Source organism: Armigeres subalbatus, chromosome 2 (assembly GCF_024139115.2).
Source record: "Armigeres subalbatus isolate Guangzhou_Male chromosome 2, GZ_Asu_2, whole genome shotgun sequence".
Classification (NCBI taxonomy): Eukaryota; Metazoa; Arthropoda; class Insecta; order Diptera; family Culicidae; genus Armigeres; species Armigeres subalbatus.
The window spans coordinates 428491840-428509050 of NC_085140.1; positions in this window are offsets into that span (position 1 = coordinate 428491840).

The following is a 17211-nucleotide window of genomic DNA, read 5'->3' on the forward strand; positions in this document are numbered from 1 at the left end:
ATTTTTGACAAATACAATGATGGGATATAAAGCAATTTTGTCAATTCTAACACGAACTCAGTTTTATCTAATTTCACAAAATCCATGCATTTGGTACCTGGTGGGTCGCAAGCAATATGGGATTCTGCTAGATGGGTCGCATATCCAAAAGTTTGGGAACCTCTGGTCTATACGATAAAGCAATGAAAAATATTGCCATTGGATACATATATTTCATGATTTTTCTCTAGTTATACATGAAAAACTCGAAAAAACGATTTTTGCGTGTTTTGATGCAATTCTAGCTCGGTGGAATTTAGTCTTTCTGTCGCTGTTATACATTGATAAATTAATAATTGAGCCATGAGCCATGCTGCTTACTCGTGTTCTTTATGTTCCACACGAAATCGTCGTCAAAAATGGTTTTAAAACGATTTTATGGGCCTTCAAACTTCTGAGGTCGGTGTGGGGCATTACGCCCATGCTCATTTCGTATGACCGAAACAGCTGAAACATTCGGTTAATTGCCTTAATGTAGGCAATTAAAATGAAAATCAGTACGATAAGCACATGCGCGTGTTAACCCATCCACTGGCGCATCTCACCCGCATGGTTTCAAAATCATTTTTTTCGGGTGCTTTTTAAAAATCAAATTTCTGTGCAATAAAATGGACAATTAGATATCTGTTATCGGTAGTCAGTCGCAGATATGCTGTTCTTCAGTATGCGCTGATGAAAACTGGCTGAAATGGTGGTTTTCATTGATAAAAATGGCATTTTCCTTAACGTGGGCGTCCTACCCCCAGTTCCCCTACGTGTTGAAGACCTTATCAATAAAAATGAACCTGAGGAGCTAGCATTTGCGGCCAATATATCAAGTAGCTTATAAGCTATAAGCGCAAATCATGAAAAGGTAATGACAGCGACACAAGTACTGGCGTTGTACATTGACTTGAGTTTATCCGACAGAAAGTACAATCTGCTGCAAAGTACTTTAAACGAGGTGCATGCAAATCTGCTTCCTAGCCTTTACACGTTGAAACAGGAAAAGGAAAAAAAAAAACATTCCTAAACAGGTTTCCGCGTCTGAAACGTCCGCTGAGGTTAATTTGCAAGACCTGATGAATTGTACCTTGCTAAGCATTATGCAGAAATTTTCGGTAGAGAGCTCAAGGACGGTGAAACTTGTATGGAAATAGGGTTTTGATGGACGCATATGACATAGCACCTACAAACAAAAATTTTCGGAGGATGAGAGCTCAGATGAGAGTCTACTTGTTGCTCTACTGCCAATGATTTCATAGTTAACGTATCAACCATTCGAAATATCAGCAAATTTCCTTCATTCTGATGATGATCCCAATCACCACGAGTACGCTGGCTTCTACCCCTCTGTTACTAACTTCATAATAAGATGATATGATTGCACATATCACAAAGAGCCATGGCTCCGTATAGAGTTATACACGCCTGACCCTACCAAATTAGCAAACTTGAAAAAAAATATAACAAGTTCCAATGATTTCTGATACCGTCGTTAAAAAATAATCCCTCGAATCATTACTAAGGATATTCTGATTCTTTAGTATAAAACATGAGAGCTGGCGTTTACGTCACTTATGAGATGATCAATTGGAAATTGGTCAATTGTTGTAATAAAAACTGTTATCATACCACATTATCATATCACATATTTTTCGTAAAAAGATCCTGGTTTTTGAGGCATATCGTAAAATCTGGCGTTTATGGCATTTATGCGATTATCTGTTCAACATAGGTCAATTACGCAAATAGTAGTTTTTATCATAAGAGACAATTTTCCCAAAATGATCTCGATTATACGAAGCGTTTTATATGTTTCAAAACTTGGCGTTTACGCCACTAATGCAATTATCAATTTAACATAGGTCAGCAAATAGTAGAAAAACTAGTTTACAATCATTTTCCCAAAGATACCATTGAGTTAAAACGTGTAGAATGTAAGTTATGATTTTTGTCCCGTAGTTCCATACGATCGAAGCACTGTGCGGCGGCTGGGCGTGGATCGGCGTGATCTTATTTTATTTAGTTTAAGTTTCATTGATATTTTGGAAATTGTTTACACTTAGCTTAATGAAAATTCATTGGTAAACTCTCCAAATATTGTCTCACGAATTCATTCAGATATCCTCCCGGATATTACGCCTGGAGTTCGAATGAGATTTCAAGAAAATTTCTCAGGAAATTCATCCACATATTTCTTAGAGAACTCGACTAGCTTTGCTGCCATTATTTTTTTTAGGAAACTCTTCTTCAATTTTCTTGGAAATGCTTCCGAAGTTTCCCTATGAACTTCTACGTATATCACCCCATGAATTCATCCGGAAATTTCCCACGGATTTCCTACGGATATTCGCACAAGAATTCCTTCACAAAGGAAGTATCATTGTTAGATTTAATCACCGCGGGTTTTCATCTATTTTTTCCGCTATATTTTCTTTATTTGGTGATCGAAGTATCGTTTGACCGAAAGCCGCTTGACCAAATAACACCGATAGTCATCTGGTCAAAATCCATTTGGCCAAAACCAGGCTATTGACATCCTATTGTTCAGCCCATTGTCTCATTTCTGCTAATTCCGAAAAAAAAAAACAGTTAGAAATGGCTCCTGGAACTATTTCACAATTTACTTCGGAAAATATCCAAGAGATTCTCACAAAACTCTCCACAGAATTAGGTAAATCAAAAATTTCCCTTTGAATTCCTCTAAAATTGTAAAATTCTTCCTGGAACTCCTTAAAAAAATTACAAAAAATCCTCAAGAATTCCCCAAGAAAGCCTTCCGATTTTTTTTTGTAGAAACTCTTCTTGACTTTCTCCACAAAATCATACGGAAATTCCTGGAGTTAGGAGATTTTCAAACCGTTTCCTGAAGGATTTTATGAAGAAAGTTCTGCAGATATTTGCTGAGGAATCTTTGGAGAAATTCGCGAAATAATTCATGAATAAATACGCAAATTGGCGTTTTACATAATGAACCGTTCGTATTGTCTGAGACAATTTGAACCCCACTATTTTATTTCAAAACGGTTCAAATTTCTTAGTTTTCACACATAAATATTTTTTTTTAATCTTTTGTTTATTTGAGAGGCTTTTTTGCCGTAAAGCGCTACGGAGCCAAAATCATGTTTCTAGTACAATTTTAATCTTGATTCTTATAAATAATGTTAGTTTTGGGGAACCGGAAAACTCGCGGTTTGGTCGAAGTTAGGGAATACAGTAATACAAAGGGAAAGGAAAGGGATTTAAGGTATTGACTAATTACGATTCTAATGGTTACATGGCTTAGATGCTTAACGATGCTTCATCTGTAACGGAACAAACAAATATTTTCTTGGAAGACAACAAGAGCCTAACATCTGCTACTTTCAAGAATTGGTGGACAAGGGAAATACACACATAAATTATAACCTAGATTATGGGTATCTGTTGTCATTATTTTTAAACATTCTATTATGGATTTTCAAAAGCCCTTTTCGAGGGCTTTTTCCCCAGAAACTTGTTCTATTCTTTTTTATAACTTCATTTCTACTTCTCTTTCCCTTTTCATTTCCTTTTCCGTCAGGGTAATGATGAGAAAAACCAGTGAAGGCCATGGTGCAAATCCTTCAAAATGAGGGAAACGTGCTTCCTGAGACGACGATACCTTATTAAGAAAGTTTCTGGATGAATTCTCAATGAAATTCAGTAAGTAATTCCTGGAGAAGTAACCAGCAAAAAATGTAAAAAATTAAGTGCAATTCATGGAGAAACATTTTTTAGAAGAATTTTTGAACTAATCCCAGGACTACCAGGAGATATTCTCAGACTGATTTCATACGTAATTCACCGATATTTCTAGTTCCGGAAGGATTCCGGAAGGCTTTCTTTGAACTCCTGAAGATCAATTTTCATATTTCCTGAAAAATTTCATTAAACCTCGCATCATGACAATTATAATGAATGCTGAATAATAGTAAGTCACTATGGCATGAACTTAGGTAAATTTGCGTATTTTCAACATAGATCTCAGTCCTGATATTGATTGGAAATTTACCCAAACTGAACTTAGTTATTAAAATGTCTTAATTCAATAGTGTTCAAAACTTATAAATCTACGGCCACAATAGTCTTTTCATAGTCATCGGTGTGGTCTTGTGGTGAGGAGTGCAAAGTGAAAAGTAAGAAGCAAGAAATTGAATGTCAGAATTGAGAAGTGAAGCGTGAAATGAGTTGTGGAAAGTGAGTACTGATATGCGAGAAGTTAGGAAAAAAAGTGAGACGAAGTAAAAAACAAGCAAGAAATGAATGTGAGAAAATGGAATGTAAGAAGAGTGAAATGAAAAATGGAAGCAAGAATTGCAATTGAAAAATCGAAATGCGAAAATCGAGATGTTGGAAGGCAGTAGTGAAATCTGATAAACGAAAAGAAGTAAGAAATAAGATGTGACGTAAAGTGAGGGTGGAAAGTAAAATGTGAAAATTCTTCTTCTTCTTATTGGCATTACATCCCCACACTGGGGCAGAGTCGCCTCGCAGCTTAGTGTTCATTAAGCATTTCAACAGCATTTCAAATCGAGACGACAAAAGAAATTTGTGAAAAAAAGTGAACAGCAAGAATTGAAATGTGAGAAATAAGAATAAAAAGTGAGAAGTGATACGCGGAACTGGAGCAGTCAGAAATGAGATTGAGCGATGGGATGCGTAGATGAGAGAAATGATAAATGAAGAATTTAGAAGTACATACAAATTGCGTATGTATTATGAAAAATGATAAAAAAGATGTATGAAGTGAGAGTGAGACATGATAAGTGAGCAACTATATATGAATTGAGAAACAATATGTGAAATTTGTTATTTGACACCCAAAAACATGTAAAATATGCGATTTTTAATAGAGGATTCGCTAACTGGGGCGAAACCCAATTAAGAAGCAGTTGAACGTCAAAATGTGGTGTCAAAACCACGATGACGTTTCGTTTCCGTGTTTGGCGGGATCGATTCTTTTTGGCGCGTTCATTTCCTTCATTCAATGCAAAAAGTAAACAACATTAACGCTTGTCAAAGCACCCATTTAGCGAACGTCATTCGCTAGTTGGAATAACATCGTATCCCAATTACCGAACGACCACTGTATTGTGTGAATGTTATATTTGCCATATAATCGCAAGATTATCAGACCATTGACCATGTAGTGCGCTAACAAAACATTAATCCAAACCAGAGGAAAACAACCAGTGCTTTCTGAGCGCGCGTTGATGTTGATTAAAATTGATTCTAAAGCCAAAGTACCGGAACATTAAATGTCAAACTAATGTGGTTGACAAAACAAAACATTCTTTACTGCATGACACACAATTAGGGGAAGAGGCCCCAAAACGCCCCCCCGATGCAAAACGCCTTTTGTGGTTTCCGTCATATTTACCGTCATTAAGATGGCCGTAAAAAAACATTATCTGAAATTATGTAGGTTAGGCGAAAAAAGCTTCAAAATAGTGTATGGGAAGGTCGGAAAAACCGAAAATTTCCACATTTTGAAGAAACATCTAACATTTTGGCGAGGCAAAACGCCCTAGTGGCGCTAACCTACAATGTACTTGCGTCTCCATGCACTATCCATACTAGAATGCTGATTCGCCGACGCATGGTACTTTGTTCCCTAGTAGTTGCCAGCTAAAAGGCGTTTTGCCTCATGAGTTTTCCGGCAACAGAATATCACCTCTTTTTTGAAATGTGAATATTATCAATATGATTGAGATTTTTGACAATTTTTGAATGGCATCAACTAGCTATCTTGTTTAACTGTTGCATAATGTAAAAATACCAATGAATATCGTTACAAATAAGACAATAAATCAGTGTTTGCTTAGCTAGGGCATTTTGCCCCCCCTTCCCCTAGTGGTATATTGGTAGTATATTAATGTCTTTATCGGGAAAACATGTTTAAATCACCATTAGCATTCTACTTCTTCTGAAATTCAAAAGTATTTGAATTTACGTCCCTTGTACACCAGTTTATGAAAGTTGCTAAGACTCGTAGTCTTCCTATCCTCTTGTTTGTCTTACTCCATCACAAATGTCTTCCTCTCATTGTCCATTTCAATGTCATTTGCAGATCTCTTTTGTATGTCTTCCTCTCGTTGTTGTCTCCCATAAAAATGTTTGTCTCCCTACATGTGTGGAACATCGCCAAGTTTGTCAAATATGTGAACATTAGCATCGTTATTATCTTACTTGATACTTGATGGGCTACAGCTCTTCGATGAACCTACGCCGAATGGAGTATCCTTCTCCACTGGACTCGATCCTGGGCCAATTGCTTCCAGTCGCCCTGAACATTGAGCGCCCTCAGGTCCTTTTCAACTGCAAAAAGCCATCGTGTACACGGCCTTCCAAGAAGCCTGCGGCCTCTTCCGGGTTCTCTACTAAATATTATCTTCGCTTGACGTTCTTCCGGCATACGAACAACGTGATCAGCCCACCGTAGTCTGCCGTGTTGTATAAGCTTAATAATATCCAGCCCTTTATACACCTGGTACAATTCGTGATTCATGCGACGCCGCCAGATACCGTTCTCCTGTTTACCGCCGAGTATTGTCCGCAGCACCTTACGCTCAAACACTCCGAGAGCTCTCCGATCAGTCTCCTTTAACGTCCATGTCTCATGGCCGTATAAAGCCACCGGAAGAATCAGAGTAGTATACAGCGCGAGTTTTGTTTTCGTTTGCAAACTACGGGACTTAAGCTGGTTATGAAGTCCGTAATAAGCCCTATTTGCAGCTGCAATACGCCTTTTCACCTCGCGGGTAACATCATTATCGCACGTCACTAATGTTCCAAGATACACAAATTCTTCTACCACTTCAAATTTTTCACCATCCAGCACTATTTCGCTACCACCACCACTAATGAACCCACGTTGATTGTCAGCGACCATGTACTTCGTTTTGCTGGTATTGATCGTGAGTCCAATCCTCGCTGTCTCCCTCTTAAAAGGCGCAAAAGCCTCTTCCACGGCACGGCGATCAATTCCGATAATATCGATATCGTCCGCAAATCCCAGGAGCATATGCGATTTTGTGATAATGGTACCGCTTCTTTGCACACCAGCTCTCCTAATCGCTCCCTCGAGCGCAATATTGAACAGTAGGTTCGAGAGTGCATCACCCTGCTTTAATCCATCTAAGGTAACAAATGACGTCGATATTTCATCCGCAACCCTTACACTTGATTTCGATCCGTCCAACGTTATACGAATCAGCCGTATCAGTTTCGCCGGAAAACCATGTTCAAGCATAATTTGCCATAATTCATTCCGTTTCACTGAATCGTACGCCGCCTTGAAATCAATAAACAGATGATGTGTCTGCAAGTTGTACTCCCGGAATTTATTAAGGATTTGTCTCAGGGTAAACATTTGATCCGTCGTTGATCGGCCCTCACGAAAACCTGCTTGGCATTTGTCGACGAAGGATTCTTCAAGCGGTCTCAATCTGTTGAACAGAATACGGGAAATAATTTTGTACGCCGAATTAAGGAGGGTTATTCCTCGGTAATTGGCGCACTCCAGTCTGTGCCCTTTCTTAAAAAGAGGGCAAATGAGGCCGTCCAACCAGCTAGCAGGCATTTCCTCGTCTTCCCATATTTTCGACATAATATGGTGCAGAACTTCATAAAGCTGCTCACTGCCATGTTTGAGAAGTTCAGCCGGGAGCTGGTCCTTCCCCGCAGCCTTATTGTTTTTTCGCTCTTTGACAGCTTTTTTAACCTCATCTAGTGTAGGGGACTCCACAGCTTGTCCATCGTCGCTAATATTTATTCTGTTCACCGATGCACCGTCACTTCCTCCATTCAACAAAGTCTCGAAGTGTTGCTTCCACCTGGCAGCCACTTCAGTTTTATCTGTCAGCAAATTCCCTTGTTGGTCGTTGCACATGACGGGAGATGGCGCTGTCTTTCTCCGCACGCCATTGACAGACTCATAAAACCTCCGCATATCGTTCTGCTCCATTTTTTCCTGCGCCTCACTAATAACTTGTTCTTCGCACTCTTTTTTCTTCCTGCGGTAGATTCGTTTTTCGGTTGCTCTTGTTTCCTTGTACCGATCTCTATTCGATCGGGTACCTGACACCAACATCCGGCTTCTGGCAACGTTCTTCTCGTCTGTCACTCTCTGACACTCCACATCGAACCAACCCGTCCTGGGTCGCCTCTGTGCAGTGCCTACCACTCCTCGTGCTGTTGTGCTCACCGCTCCATGGATCGACTCCCACAGATCGTTGATGTTGTCGCTAACGTTGATTGCACTTATCCGTTCGTCGAGCTTCTGGCGGTACTCAGTCGATACCCCTTCCGCCGACAATCGCTGGATATTGTAACGCATCGTTCGCTGTGATCTTTCGTTCGATACAGTTGACAACCGTGATCGAATTTTACTGACAACGAGGTAGTGATCAGAGCCAATGTTCGGACCTCTGAATGTCCGCACATCGATAACATCCGAGAAATGGCACCCATCCACCAGAATATGGTCTATCTGGTTGCAAGTTTCACCATTTGTGTGTCTCCAGGTGTGCTTTCGGATATTCTTTCGTGCAAAGTAGGTGCTACTGATGGCCATCCCTCTGACAGCAGCGAAGTTTACTAGCCGTAGGCCGTTGTCATTGGTAGCGGAGTGAAGGCTCTCCCTACCGATTATGGGACGGAAAAAGTCCTCTCTACCGACCTGAGCGTTAGCGTCTCCGATAACAATCACGTCATGCTTTGGGCATTCTCCATAGGCTTTATCAAGACATTCACTCTAGCTGATGTCAGAAGGACAAAAGTGCCCAGGCTGCACTACCAGCTAAGTACACAACCCTTAGCTGGCGGTCTTTTGTCATCGGACGACCAGTGGAAGCGTGAGATAGGGACTTGTGGGGACCAGAGCTCTGTTGGGCGCTCCTTCCTTGATGTCAACCCACCATTTTGCAGCCCATCGTTATTACCTAAGCACCCTAAATTCCCTCAAAATCCTACTGTGTTATTGTATTTACTAACCTCGATCAATCCGCGAGCCTTTCGGTTCCCCAAAACCATCATTATTGGAAATAGGAATAATTTCGGCTCCGTAACACTGTACGATAAATGAGCCTCCAAAATAAATATTAGATTGAAATAAAATGATGGGTAACAGATTTAGAAATGGTATAAACACAGTCTTGCATGCCGGCTGTATGAGCGCATGGAGTCATTGATCGATACCCTTGTTTATATTGATGAAAACATCGAAAAAGCTTAAGGGGTGCATTTTGGACTGTCCTCTCCTCTTCACGGACCGCCTATCTAAACCTCCGCGGACGTTAGGTCGTGCGTTCTCTTCGCTACCGTTCTCCTTGCTGTCGTTGCCTTCTTCTACCAAGGTGAATACAAACAGGTGTAGCAGTATGCCAATTTCATGATTCAGCCATCTTGGATTTTTATATGGGGCAGCCACCAAGTTTGTTTATGTTTTGCACTGAAAATGAATTTTTCACCCCCGCGCTAGTCTCTCCCATCTACTGTCAAAGTGAGTGAACCCTGATATAAGAACCCTGTCTTCTACTTGCCACGATGCCTAATGACCCGGGGACCGATGATAGGAAATTCGTTCGTACGTCCACGCTATGGCGCGTTGAAGAAGCATCCCGGCTCACCTCGATCCGGGGTCGGAATTCTTCTTCGCAACGCGCTGTCTTTGCCGTGGATGACGATGAGAAAACTGCTGGTGCGTCAACGCTGTGGCAGATTGAAGGTGTTCACATGCAGTTACACAGGCACAAAAATGCCTCGTACGGTCGTGATAACGGTTCTTTTTAACATGTAAACGTTTGTACAGATTCCTTGTTTCATGAGGAACCAAATACTGTTGAAAATATTGAAATCCAAGCTTCAATAAAACCACACGAGCTATTTTTGTGGTTGTGTAACTATCGCTCATCTAGGTGTTGTTCTGCATTGGGTCCGTTTTGTGTGAAGCAAATATATCTCTGAGTTATTGATTTTAAGCGTGTTCGCTTTTGCTCCACATGCTTTAGGATTTTTTCGGAGCTTGATGCGACTGTGTTCCTTCTTCGGTGCAGGGTTGGCCACTTTGCCAAAGGGTGTGTGTATGTGGCCTTATGAATGTTGCAGCCTTACTTAAACGTAATTTAAATCTTACCATGTTACTTCTTTATCGTTACATTCTTTTCATTGTTGATTGAATTGCTTCTGCTGCTTCCAAACTCAGTACATCTGATAATTATTTTATCGATATCTTACATTTTTTGTATTCTCCTCCAATTTCATTATCATGTGTGCATTACGAAAGAGCAACCTGTGTGACAAAAAATCCTACCGACTGCGCCATTGTAGAGTTTTCTTTTAATGAATATACACTATATACAGCAATAAATTGTTTTCAATATTTTGTTCGTCATAAAATTGAAGTTACCATCCACCGCATTATGAAGTGTATCCGTTCTTTACTCTCCACTCAGTTGCACATATTACGCTCTCGGTCCATGGAATAATTCGGGACTGATTTGCGATTTGGGCGTAACCTATTTTGTAAACAAACATTGGATGGCAAATTCCTGCTAAATCAACCATCTCCTAAGAAAACCAAGGCACGTATCCGACGTAAAAGGCTTTCCTTCATCAGGTAGGGGAATTAGTTGTGGAGAAAAATGATTGCATTTTACGGAAGTAACAAAACAATGTTGGTTTTAAAAATAAGTTACGCCCTAATCGCAAATCAGTCCCGAAATACGCTCTCTGATAACAGCCGCGCAACGCTCATAAAACAATTGCACGAAATTTACAGACTACACTACTAAAATCTGTCTAATGCGATCTCTTATATCGTCGTTCAACATTGTTTGTGTTTGGATTAGTTTTATATTTGATTCTATTATTTCCTACAGATGGCAGGAGTGTTTTCTGTAAAACGAATGACGATAATTTTTTGAACAATTTATATGAAGTGTTACGTCTGTTTGTCTGTGCTTGCAGGTTTATCATACATTTTCGAATTTCAAAAAACGACATTGCTCACAAGTATCATTACCCCAAAATATGACCCCTTGCAAAATTTGAGCTCAATAGGACATGACTTAGGGGTGCCCAAAATTCATCAAAGTTTTGAAATTTTTACCCATGAAAATTTACCCAAAGCGGGGACCACTTCATTGTTAGCATACAATTTTAAGCTTGATTCACCTTACCAACCCTACATCAACATCTACTGTTAATACATAACATGCAGTCGATGTGTAATTATATAGTTCTTCAATTGTACTTCAGCCAACTGATGTACATCGTACATCGTACATCGAAAATTTTGTTCGAAAAAACGACCGGATTTAAATGTTAATTATACTTAACCGCCCATTACTCATATGGTCGTTTGGCCGTTTACCATCTGAGCTACTGTTGAAACAGTATATGAGTCTGTCCATTTATAGTTAACTACTATTAGTGAGACCATCGCTACAGTAACACTTATTCTCTTAAATTATAACAGATGCGGTCTACGTATGGTTCATGATTATGCGGGATTTTTTTCAGATGATGAAAAAAATTTGCATCGAATTTTAACACCGGACGATACGCAAATGTTTTCGTAGCCAAAAATATCTCTCTATGCTAAATTTGAGCTAATTCGGACATGATTTATCGGGTACTTATTCAAAAGGACGTATGTGATTTTGTAAACAAAGATTCAAACGTCGATTTGTCCGATCTGATGGCACTCCCACGCAAACCAACACCATTAACAGGTAGCCGAAGCCTCCCCCTATCTGTCTATGGTGATGGTTTGCGTGGGAGGGCAATCAGATCGGACAAATCGACGTCTGAATCTTTGTTTACAAAATCACATACGTCCTTTTGAACAAGTACCAGAGATTTAGGGGTGCTTAAAATTAATATAAAAATCAAAACATTTTTTTTTGTTTTTTGCTGCCAAAGGACTCAAAATGCATGAAACTTCAAGAATCATTTTTTGTGAAAAAAATCGACCGTTTTGGGACTTCGAAAAAATTCCTTAGGCGAAAACAATTTTTCATCGAATTTAAAAACCGAACGTTACGCAAACATTTCCTAAGCCCTAAAATATGCCCTTTGCAAAATTTGAGCTCCATCGGACATGATTTAGGGGTGCTTCAAATATTGCTATCAATGTTTTGAATTTTTTGTAACTTTGAAAACTTTTGAGATCAGATTTACGGAGAAAATTATCAGATTGCTAGGCAATATTTATTACACTGAGGTTTATTTTTACGCGGTACGGCATAAATTCAAAACACAACGTGTAAAGATCAAGTCACAAAAAATTCAAAATTTTGAGCACCCCTAAATCACGTCCGATGTATTTTCAAAATTTTGATAGCTAGATTTTAAGCACCCTTAAATCATGTCCGATGTAGCTCAAATTTTGCATAAGAGCATATTTTAGGGTTTAGGAAATGTTTGCGTAACGTCCGGTTTTAAATTCGATGAAAAATTGTTTTCGCCATAAAACTTTTTTTTTTGAAGTCCCAAAACAATGCCAAATGTCCTTTGGCATCAAAAAACAAAAAAAAAATTCCCCCTTGTGAGAAAAAAAATTAAGTTTTGATAATTTTGAGCACCCCTAAATCATGTCCGATTTAGCTAAAATTTTCCATAGGGGGATATTTTTGGCTACGAAAAGGTTTGCGTATTGTCCGGTGTTAAAATTTGATGAATAAATTTTTCATCATCTGAAAAAAATTTCAAGTTCCAAAAATGTTCTAAGAGAAAAAATCGATTTTTTTTCAAAAAAAATGTTTTTGAGGTGACATCAGATCTCGACGTTTTTAAGTCATTTGGCATCAAAAACAAAAATTTGATTTTCGACTTTTCCTTGGGAAAATTTTCATGGGTAAAAATATCAAAACTTTGATGAATTTGAGGCACCCCTACATCATGTCCGATTGAGCTCAAATTTTACAAATTATGAAGTGAAATCACCCGGTCCGTGGCCCCGGGCCCCCACAAATCTTGTGTACTAAAACCAACCTTTTTTGTACATTTTGGGCCCCCCACAAGCTGTCGGCCCCGGGGCCCCCTTCCGGCTAAATCCGGCCCTGATTACAGCAGAAGTGTTTTTGGCAATGGAGTGCACAGAAATCCTAAGATGATTCAGACAAATTATGCATGATTTTTGGGGGATGATTGCGATTCAAAAACTTCAACGAGTCTAATCCAGCTTCTAGACAGTTCCACTATAGCACAATAATCGTATCATGAATATTGGCCATAGACTGAAAGACTGTGAAACAATGTCAATCGCTTCAGTGGAGTTTTATAATCATTTTTTACCAAAAAACCATGTTGATACAGAAAGCAATAAGATTCCATGTTATTGCGCCACATTGCATTTATAACTGTTAAAGCAGGAGTTGCAACAGGAATCCAAAAGAGTAGTGAAAACAGGTTGCTTCTGTATTTTGAATGATCCCTAATTACCTTCGAATTTATACAAGCACTTATGCGGCGTGGTCACCATTTAGTCCACCCCGCGGTTATTCAAATATCCACCCAGTTCTTCCAACATCAACACCACACACAAACGATCTATGTTCCAAAATAAGTATGTTACCAGGCATTTCTTTCCGTTACAACTTACATCTGACAACAACTGCTCGGATGTAATTCATATAAATCAACAAGTCAATCGGAAGTGCTGCATCAATAATTTCCCGAACCATCAAACGATAAAGTTTTGCTCGCTTACCAATTTTCATCTCGCAACATCACCACCACCAGTCGGTATCAGGCGACGGATGGCAGGACAACAGTGACGACGACTACGACATTGCTTTAGTTAGTTGGTGCTAAACATTTTGAGGGGCGAAATTGTGCAGAAAAGACAGAAAGCTCCCCCAAATCCCCGGCACGAAATCCCGAAAATCCCCGTGCAAACAAACAACGCAATAAAACTCTGAGCGGGAAAGAGGGGCTCTACAGATATTCGATCGCAAGCGAAGTAGTTTTACCAGCAGAAAATCTTGCGGAATTCGAAATTACGCTCCTTCGGATTCGGGGGGCCAATAAAAGACAAAGGATTGAACGGAATTTTGCCTCGAAGCCTCCGAACAAACTGAACTGACCGCTCACCCGGGAAGCTTGGTGTAGTAGGGGGTAGGTTATTGGTGCACACGCCAAACAAAGACTTAACAATTGTGTGTTGGGATTCGAAGGATTTTTTTTCATCGTTTCTCGATGATAAAGCAGGGAGAAAACTATTTTCCGAAATAGACATGAAATTTCCCGATCCAATGTGGCAAAGAGTTTCGAAGTTTTACGACATGCTCGGTGGCAATTTGCAGTGGACGTTGACGACGCAAGTAGAGGGGGGCAGTTGCTCCAGTGAAAGTCTTTGGGGTTTTCTTGGGGAAATTTGTTGTTTTCGTCTTTTTTGTTCGGCGAAGACTTTGCTGGCTTTGTTCGTCCATGTAGACTTTGGCCCGTGTCTCTTGGGCAATGGTGATGAAGGCTCAAAGAATTTCGAAGGGAATGTTGACATCTTTTGGCAGTTTTAGCTCATATCCGTAGTTTTGTCGTTACTGACGATTAGCTTGCAGGGGTTTCATTTCCTGTCTCATGGCACATGTGCAGCTACGATAAAGTGTACAGTCCATTTCCGACAGGAAGTTTAATGAACAAAGTTTGCATTCAGAAAAATATCGTTTGTTGAATTTATGACAGCAATTTGTCCTAATTCTTCATTACATTCATTCTTCATTACATAATGCTTCACATAGACGAAGCAGTTTTGTTTGTCAAGGTTTAGTAAATGAATATTGAGACTATTGAGATGATCTTTCCTTTGTTTTACTGCCCCGGCGACAGTTATCATCGCAAGATTGCAATAAATCTCATTAATAATGGCAATTTTTGCGAATGAAATAGTGGTGTGTTTTGTTGTGAGAAAATAAATGTGAGTTAAATGTTATTCAAAAAACAACAGACCACGCGTCCGCGTTTTCGTATTTCAGATGAAAAAGAAACAGAATGGATGCGTCTAGTCATTCGTAGATTAAGCGGCAATGTTCAAAAACCATGATTAATCCACCTAGCGATACTGTTACTTTTCTCGTACGCTAGAAGAGGTACGCTCTGAAAGGTAGATATTTCTCATTAATTATACTCGGTTTTAAAAAAGAATTTTAACCATATATTTTTAACCAAGCTCATCTTTAATAGGAAACAATAGGACACGATTCCTCGTTGCACACACACATCGACATGATCTCTGTTGGATGAACTGAGCCAATTGATGTTATACGGGTCTTAGAGTCTACTATAAATTTTTTTTGGGCGATCATAACGCCTTTTACGCACACTTAGTGCAAAAGAAAGGCAGAAAAAGATACGGAACAGGAAAACCAAGCTCCCATGCTTATTTGCCTTTCATGCCCTTGTTGTACTTTTCAAAATTAATTAAACATACTTCCCCTCTAATTCACATCAACACGCGATAAGAGGGTTTACGTTGCTGTGAAAACATATTTTCATTATCTGATCCAGAATGAATGCTTTGGTCGCTAACCAACACCGACATGATTACCGCGTGGGTCCGAATTACGCACACAATCCTCAGGCTGGTTGCATAACTACTAATCAATTGCAACATACATCTTTTTCTTGCAAAAAAATAGACTGGACTGGGGCATAATTTGGTTTTCAATGGTATCTTCTCATATCGCGAATACTGGCCAAGATTTTCAATAGCCTTCGGCATGGAGGATCAAGATTTCAAACGCATCCATCAACTATTTAAAATTTATATTTTCGAAATGTTAGTTTGTAGGTTGACTCAAAATGTTATTAAGTATATCACCAACAGACAGATTTGGTTGAAGCAATTCATATAAGACTAGATTTGGTCGTATATTAATTGCAGTAACTAATTTATGACAAGTTACTAAGGGTTCTGGCAAGCAACGAGTATTAAAATAATGATTCGAAAAATCAGAAAAATCCACATAGTTTTAAGAAACTAGTCTTGTTGGTTTACGTATCCAACAATCAGCCATCATGGAAACCACGTGCTATTTGCAAAAAAGTTTCAATAGCACGAGTTGATAGTTCTCGCATATAAAAGATTAAAAATATTGAATCATTTACTACCTTTGTCCAAATCGACCAAAGTTTTAGCACAGAGCGAAAATTATTACGTCAAATTTTGGCAATCACCTTAACATTCTTGTAGATGTGATTATACAATAATCCTGTGGTGAACAAGTCCGAATCTGTCATAATAATTTTCGTGCAGTACTGAAATTGAGTCGATCGTGCAGCATAAGTAAGCAAATGATCTGCCATAGTTTTACCCCTTCACGTGTATGGTTCTTGTGTTCTTAAAAAAATTACAGGAAAAATCACGATTTTTTTTTTCAGGATGATCCAATTACAGTTTATTGCATTATCACCTAAAAGCAAGGTTGGCGTTACAGCGTATGTGATCCAGGACTAGACGATAGGTTAAAACTCACTTCTCCAGTTTATGACGCGTTTATTCCTTTCAAATGGAAATAAATCTTTTGAAAGAGCGATTTATGGTCCCGCACGGTACACCACATCACCATCGTATGGAAACAAGGAGCAAATATTTAGCACCACCTCCAACAAACCATGGGCGAACTAAGACCAAATCATGAAACAGAAATGAATATTTCATAAATCGTTCAGCTCTTTCAACACCCTTTTTTTTCCTGTAGCGAAGAGCGTGTTCCGAGGCGAAACCATGAACCGGAACAACCGACAGACTACCGAGAGAGAAGAAAATATTATTTTATCAAATAATTAATCTGTGCGTTTTTCGGGGGGATTTTTATTGCCTGCACGATTTTTCCGGGCGATAACGAAGAGTTGGCTGCTCATGACGGTGTACTCGAAATAGGAAACTAACCAATAATGCTTCATTATTGTGCTTTTAACAGAAAATTTCCCTCAGGGGAAATAAGTTTGAAAATTGCGATTCAAATTTTAAACAAATCAGTCATTCGGTTTTCAATATTAATTATTGTTCAATATTGAACTTAATTCTGCATTTTGTGGGCTACGTGACTAATTTATGTCTCAAGGAAGATCACACGTAACAAAATATGAGGAGCCAAACATAGCAGACGTCGAAAAGCATTTCCGAGGAATAAGCAGAAATAATCAATCTCTTATACTTAAAAG